At 41.8% G+C, this 6,856-nt stretch overlaps 1 pseudogene across 1 annotated transcript; it reads right to left on the bottom strand.

Moving 5' to 3' along the window:
• Positions 1 to 925: 925 nt before the first annotated feature.
• On the bottom strand, positions 926 to 3,531 carry LOC103711000 (dehydration-responsive element-binding protein 3 pseudogene; annotated as a pseudogene). Its single transcript, XR_015987437.1, has one exon. The product of XR_015987437.1 is annotated as a dehydration-responsive element-binding protein 3 pseudogene (transcript).
• Between the last annotated feature and the right edge of the window lie 3,325 nt (positions 3,532 to 6,856).

Genomic DNA, 6,856 nt, shown 5'->3' with positions numbered 1-6,856 from the left:
AGTCTTAGCTCATCCGGACTTGTTTAATGATATATTATATTGTTTTTGATTCAATCAACTGCTGCTTTTATTCTAAGAGATGTACAAGGTACCTTGTTGAAAGCAATTGGACTAAGACGGAATACATATGCACATGGCGAATGGCTGAGCTTGTGGGGGTTTGGGCCCGTCTTCGAGAGGCAGTACTCTATTTTCATGCAAAGTAAATCTGGTTCAGGGTGATTCAAGCATAGTCATAGACTGGATCAATAATCATGCCTCTTCTAAATGTGCAAGTAAGCTACTTTCCAAGAATATTTGGCAGTGAGAAAGGACTTATCCTGTTTTTCTAGCAACCCATACACAGACTCGATAGCCAAGCATCCATGAGAGCTTGATGTCAACTCGCTGGATGGCAACCAGATTTCTTGGTCCCTATAGCACTTTAATTCTTGTAGTTGATGCCCGAGGGGTTTGTTTTGTGAGAATGTAATTTTATAGGAGCTAAGCCTCCTTCTGTACCAAAAAAAAAAAAAAAAAATCCACGTGCCATCGAGAATTGATACAAACCGATAACATATTTAAGGTATTGCAGTTAATTGCAGCAATACTAGCTATAAAGCATGTATTCTTGAAAGCTCAATGGAGTTGTTGCCTGATATCACAACACTTCTTGTACGGCGCTAATTAATCTGACTTATTAACCAAACAACTGTCATTTGATATATCTAAAGCACTTTGGCCATGTGCTTTCTCGAGGATTTCCTTTTCAATGAGAATAACTATGAGAAAGCTACCTCTAGATTGTCTCATGAACAACTCGGAGGGAGTAATCTCTTTTGGAGGCTAAATAAAAAAGCAAATACATGGTCATTTCATCCAAAAGAATATCTAACAAGAATGTTATTACGGTGAAAAAAGGTATGGATCATAAATTATGCCTAGGTTAGCCAAAGCTTGAAAGCACAAAAATCCATTGTTTCAAGAAGAGTGATATTTTGATAAAATATTTATACGTTTTGAGAATATGTGTGCATGATCTCAATAGTATGATTACATGTTGTTGTTGTTGTCTTACAAGCACTTTATTACAAACACTTTTAAATCATGCTGGTGCTAATAATTAACACATGTTTGTTAAAGTTTAGAAAATTGATGAAAACAATTGACAAAACATATATGGATGGTTGCACAAGGACAGTGTCAGAGAGAGAGAAAAAAGTAGTCAATTCATGATGAGACTTAAACAGGAGAAAGGAAGATGACAGAGAGGAGAGTACGTGTAATCACACAAACCAAGTACCTCAATTACCATGTCATTTTCTTCTCCTCACTCCTTTCCAATACGCTATACAATTGGTAGCTACTACACCATGTCTAATTTGATTAAGATGAAAAACCAGAGGGAGAAATTACAAAAAAAAAAAAACCCTCTCAGCCCCTATTAAAAATAAAAGGGTCATTGCAAGGAAAGAGAGGAGAAATTATATCCTAGCTGGGTGCTAATATGGTCATACACCATGCCTATCACCTCTCTCTCAGATGGGCAAAGTATGGAAATGAGGGCATGATAAATGTGGCCTACGGAAAGGAGTCTAGTTGGTTGGCATGATGTATGGCTATATAATACACGCGATACAGGGTATAATTTGCCAAAAGAGAGAGAGATTATGATGTGAAGCTCCAAGGGCTGGATTTCTTCTAGTAGTCCCACAGAAGAGCTTCAAAGCTCGTCGGAACGAATCCGTCCGACGGCCCCCACATCTGATCCAGCGAGATCCCGTACTCGTAGGCGCCCTCCGCCGCCCACGGGAGCGGGTCGGCCCACGAGTCGACTGAGTTGTGGTACACGAACTCGCCCCCCGAGTCGGCCGAGTCGAGGAAGGAACCATCGAGACGGGGCAGCTCCACGATCTCCCCCAGCTCCTCGGGGGACGCCGGCGAAGCCGGGCCCTCCGCCGCCTCCTCCAGCATGGCTGCGGGGTCCATGGCGGCTGCCTTGGCCGCGGCTGCCTGGACGTCGCGCGGGGAGAGGGTGGCCGGGCGGGGGAGGGCGCCGGCGAGCTCAGGGAAGTTGAGGATGGCGGAGGCGCCCTTGATGCTGAGGGCGGCGACGTCGTGGGCTCGCGCCGCCATCTCCGGCGTCGGGAAGGTCCCCAGCCAGATGCGCGACTTCTTACGGGGCTCCCGGATCTCCGACACCCACTTCCCCCAGTTACGCATGCGGACGCCGCGGTACACCGGATGCCTACTACCGTCCCGCGCGCGCTTCCCGCCACCGTCCTTCTTGGACTCAGGGGAGGGGTTTGGAATGCCCTTCGAAGTCTCCGGCAATGGTTGCTGAGTGGTCTGGGAAAGGGGGGAGGCGGAAGAGTAGTAAGGGGAGGAGAACGATGACATGGAATTGGCACTGCTTTCGGGCTCCGGGGTGTTGTGGTGGTCGGCCATTGGTGTCAATTAAAAAGCAAGCTCTTTCGTGGGTTTGTATGTTCTCTGGTGGGAGAAGTTTGGATAAAAACGGGAACCTTTTGGTGTTGGTGTTGAATGGGGTGGGGAAGAAGCTAGCAATTAGGTAAATGAAGGATATCCATTTGGCTTAGAAACGAAAGCTTGGGTGCTTCTTGCCTTGGTTGGTGGATATTTCTTGTTTTGGAAGTAGAGGACATTGGAGGCTTGAGTGCATGGATAGATAGCTTGTGTATGAAAGATAGAAAGAGAGAGAGAGAGAGAGAGAGAGTGATGCTAATTTCTTTCTGTAGAGGAAAGAAGAAGAGTGGCCATATGGCTGTACTTATTTTACTGGGGGAGGAAATAGAAAGGGCTCATTTTTCAGCTGGGCTGATAGGAAGTGGAGCTTGTATTGACAAAAGAAAATGAAGAAGAAAAGAAGGCAATGAGGGATCCAATTTGCCTTTAGGGAGGAGGATATATGATTTGCTATAAAAGCTTCTCTCTTTTTCGGTAAGATACAAGCTTTTCTCTGATTGGGGACGAGAGAAAGAAACACATCCTTGAGAGAGGGAAAGCCAATCAGGAAGATGAGAGGAGTGGAGGTGGGAGGAGAAGGTACCAAGGAGGGAGCGTTTTAGTAGAGAGGGATGGAAGCGTGCGCCATCAAAGCGACCTGCAACCGGCCACTACCGGCCAGTCCTCCCATCATTTCCCAATAAAACCAGCTTTTGCCCAGGCCCACCCCCTCCACTGGTACAATGAGGGCGCTTTCTTTTTCTCTTCGTTAAATTTACCTTTTGGCATTTTCACCTTTCCTCCCCCCCACAACTATGCTCATGATCTCCCCTTCTCATCATCTCATCTTTTGACCCCGCGATTACCCCTTTAACCCACCCAGACCCAGGAGGGCCCTGTGTCAATGAATTGGGGGTGGACGATTAAGCTTCATCACCTTTTCCATGTTCTGCCTACAACTAAGTTGATAAAGGATACAAAGTCTTTTCCGGACAAAGAGCTCGTGTGGCTTCCTCCCAGGACCATTTGTTTCGGAGTAATCTGGTCTGAAAAAATAAATTTTATGTCAGTTTATCATGTTTGGTACAAAAAGTGGATAAGAGAGAGATAAAAAAAATAAATACCATCATTCTGATGGTATTTATGTTTCTAGACCGGATTACTGAGTAGAGATAATCTGAAAATACCTTTTTTCGATAAGAATAATCTCACTTATATAATAAGAATATTTAATTATATTAATATATTATAAATATATTGATATTTTTGATTAATAATATTTATAAATAATAAAACTATATTTAATATATTAATGTATCTATTAATAAATATTAATTATTAATTAATATTTATTAATTTTCAATAAATCTAACGTTGGATTTATTAATTATATATATATATATATATATATATATATATATATATATACACACGCACACACACAAAAACATACTAAAATTTATTTATACTAAGAAATATATTTTCAAGTATATGTATAATCATCTGAAAATATTTAAATTAAAGAGGGTTTATGTAACTATATGTATAACTCATGTAAATAAATTTCAATATTCGGAATAGCAAACATTGGCAGCATTTATGTAAGTAGGCCATAAATAGCTAACAAATAGATTGAGGAAAAAAAATGTTATTACTTGAATTATTTATTTAATGGTATTGTTGAAAATTTTGCAATATTTTCATATAATATTACCTCCAACCAAACATGGTAATCTTTTTTTAATGCCGTTTTTTAGAATAATTATTCCACCAAATAAAAGTAGTAAAATTTATTTTTGTAATTAGTTTTTTAGATAAATAATTGTCAGAAATTGTTAAATTATTCTATAGTTTGATGTACCCCAACTAGATGAACCCTTAGGTTATTTTGATATTTGAATTCCTTCTAATTCTATTGATTTTTGTACCAATTAAATATGACCGCGTTGAAGAATTGTGCAGTGGTGGAGCACTCAAATACTCTTTACATAAGGAGAGAGCCATCTTCTCTACGCATTTCTAGCCAATTAAAGGCCCATAATGATTTTATGCGATAATGTGCCAAATCAGGTACATTTTCTTGGGTTAGTGATTTTTTAACATTGGTTCAATTTTTTTTTTTTTTAATGAAGGGGAAGGTACAGGCGTCACCTTCAATCGTCTTCTCGGGTTGGAAGACTTGTGCACTGTTGGAAGGACATTTGGAAGTAGGTTGGGGCCCACTGGAGCTCTGCAGCGAGAAAAACTTACAGTTTAGGAAAGACTCATGGATTGATCAGGCACCTCTTTTTATCTTATCTGAAGACATATATGCTAGGGCTTTGAAGCCGAATGCATCAGTGGCATCCCAATGGAGTTGGAGATCTCTTTCTTGGTAAGTTAGGCTCAGAGGCCCATTGTCCCGGCGTGAGACAAATCACCCGGAGGCTCTTATAGGCACCCCTGGCAAATGCCATTAGATCGTCTCACCACTCTTTCTACAAATTTCTTAATAATGGTAGACTTAGATGGTCTTAACACATAGTCATTTGGAAAGCAGAAATTTTTGAAAAAATCAAAGTTTTTCTATGGCTTGCCTTGAGAAACAAGTGACCTTGCACAAGTGTAATTGTTAGTACAAAGTTGGAATTGGTCAAAAATCTATTTGCAAGATACCCATCGGCGAGAAGCATTTGGTTGGCCATCAAGGTTCAAATTAATTTGAGAGCAAGAGACCAATTATTTGCTTTTAATTGTCCTAAGTTGGCGGAAGAGATTTTTTTATTACATATTTTTTTTTTCATTCTCTCTAATTATGGGAGCATTGCTATTCTAGGAAAGGGAAGGATTGCCATATATGGCTTGGAATAGGCTTGAATCTTTGATACCGTACTAAGCACTATTGTAGTTCTGTTCCTCTGTCTCTTCTGATCGTAAATTATTAGTCTTTCCTATTGAATTTCCATCAAAAAAAGAAAAGAATTGTCAAATACTATTTACATAAGAAGAAAGCCATCTTCTCTATGCATTTCTAGCTAATTAGGGGCCCAGCCATAAGGATAATTTTATGCGATAAGGCGGTAAATCAAGTCCATTATCTTGGGTCGGTGATGTTGCATTTACTCAATTTTTGTTTTTTAATGAAGGGGGAGGCACAGTTGTCATCTTCAGTCATCTTCTTGGATGGTGATTCGGCCATAGGGGGACCAAAGTCATGCAAGTAACGTTGGCGAGTTGGGTCATGTATTAATGAAGTAACACTGAGCTAACTGAACAGTTTCACGGACTGAAAGCGATCGAGACGATTTTCGATTCACCATCGTACCATGTCATACATGTACAGACCCCTGGGTCGTTGCAACAGTACTCCCTGAGTCGTGGTTTTGGCCCTTGCGATGACACCAACATCCTTCCACCAAAAACTCTCTCTCTCTCTCTCTCTTTTTGCTTGCTCTAATATTTTGGAGGCAACGATAGAATAAGAAAGCTTTTCCGTGACCTTAGCCGTTCACCAAAAGTATGAGCGGCCTCCGTTCCACTGAATTAATCTACGGATGAGTCATGAGAATTAATCTCCTCCACAAGAAGCTTAATTATGGGACCCTATGAAACCTGCGGGGTAGAACTGGGGCTCAATGGCTGATTCCAACTTCAAATCTTTTTCACTGAAACGACGTTCGCTTTGGAGTCTCATAAGCCAAGTAGAGGGGACCGGAGTTGAGAGAAGAAGGTCAATTCGTGGCAGGCAATTTATATTTATCGTAGCCTGACCGGTTGTGCTGCTCCCGTTTTCAAATGAGCTGTGAGCGAGCACACCCAGCATTGCCCATGGAGGAAAGGGATGGCATTTCATCAAACTCCATAATATTTGGTTGGTAGAGAGGCTGCCGTGGGGATTCGTTGAGTAGGGCCTTAACGCCGGGGACACCCGGTCATGGGCACGAGCCCAACCCAGCCCTCTCTAACCTCGGCTACCGAAATCAAGAAGGCTCGCTCAGGAATGGCACCGTGCCATATGGGACCCTACCTGCTGCCCCCATATCCGGTACTTGAACTATGAATAATGGTGCATGATGGAGCTACATGGTGCCCTCATTGTGGTCTCTTGCATGGAATTCAGGACCATATATATATATATATATATATAGAGAGAGAGAGAGAGAGAGAGTATTTATGGAGGAGGGGGCCATGCAAGGAAAAACTATTCACTACGTGCATGCATGCCATAAATCACAATCACTCGGCTCCTAGGGACCCATTCCTCAAGCATGCATCTACTTTGACCAAAAAAGCATGCATCTACGTGTACAGAAATGAGCACGACTACGTGGTGCATGCAGCAGGACAGGGAACAATTTCTCCCATGCAAGAAAGCAGGTATGGGCAGTCAGCTGAGTGCAACAGGAGTAAAAAGGCTGGGAAGGCCACCTCT

Source organism: Phoenix dactylifera, chromosome 5 (genome assembly GCF_051530095.1).
Source record: "Phoenix dactylifera cultivar Ajwa chromosome 5, Ajwa_hap1_PhDact_Kaust_v1.1, whole genome shotgun sequence".
Classification (NCBI taxonomy): Eukaryota; Viridiplantae; Streptophyta; class Magnoliopsida; order Arecales; family Arecaceae; genus Phoenix; species Phoenix dactylifera.
The sequence above is the reverse complement of the archived record's forward strand: the minus strand, read 5'-3'. Positions and strand labels throughout refer to the sequence as shown.